We start from the raw sequence: 514 nt of genomic DNA, 5'->3' as shown, positions 1-514 counted from the left end.
AGGCCCACCGAGTTCAATGGAATTTACTCCCTAGTAAGTGTGTGTAAGACTTGAGTCTTAACGACAAATTCCTTTTACGCTGCTGCTCGCCACACTGGGATGATATAACACCTTCTGCCGAGTCACAGACCGGCTCTGTGCAATTCAAGAGCGCATCCATGATTTTATCATCGGAAGCTGGTCCTGGAAAAGACGCCGCCTTTCTCCGCCCATCCCTCCCTAAGCTCCACATGACGTCGCTCTCCTTTTGCTTACTTCTCCCCGCGTCTCTGCTCCCAGCCACCTCCGTTTCCTACAACTCTGTACGTAAATGGTTTTCACACTTCGTATAATATATTTTAATGGTTTTTAACCTCTGTAACCCACCCAGAGAGCTTCGGCTATTGGGCGGAAGCGGAACGCAGTAAATGAAATGAAATGAAATGAAGCCCGCCCGAGGACCCACACGGCTTCGATCTCACCACGACGCATGCGTTGACTGCTTGCCGCCTCGTCATTGGAGGGATGAGCCCCC

The sequence above is a fragment of the Heloderma suspectum genome, chromosome 4 (assembly GCF_057233095.1).
Source record: "Heloderma suspectum isolate Gila_16-S chromosome 4, 16-S_ref, whole genome shotgun sequence".
NCBI lineage: Eukaryota > Metazoa > Chordata > Lepidosauria > Squamata > Helodermatidae > Heloderma > Heloderma suspectum.
The sequence above is the reverse complement of the archived record's forward strand: the minus strand, read 5'-3'. Positions refer to the sequence as shown.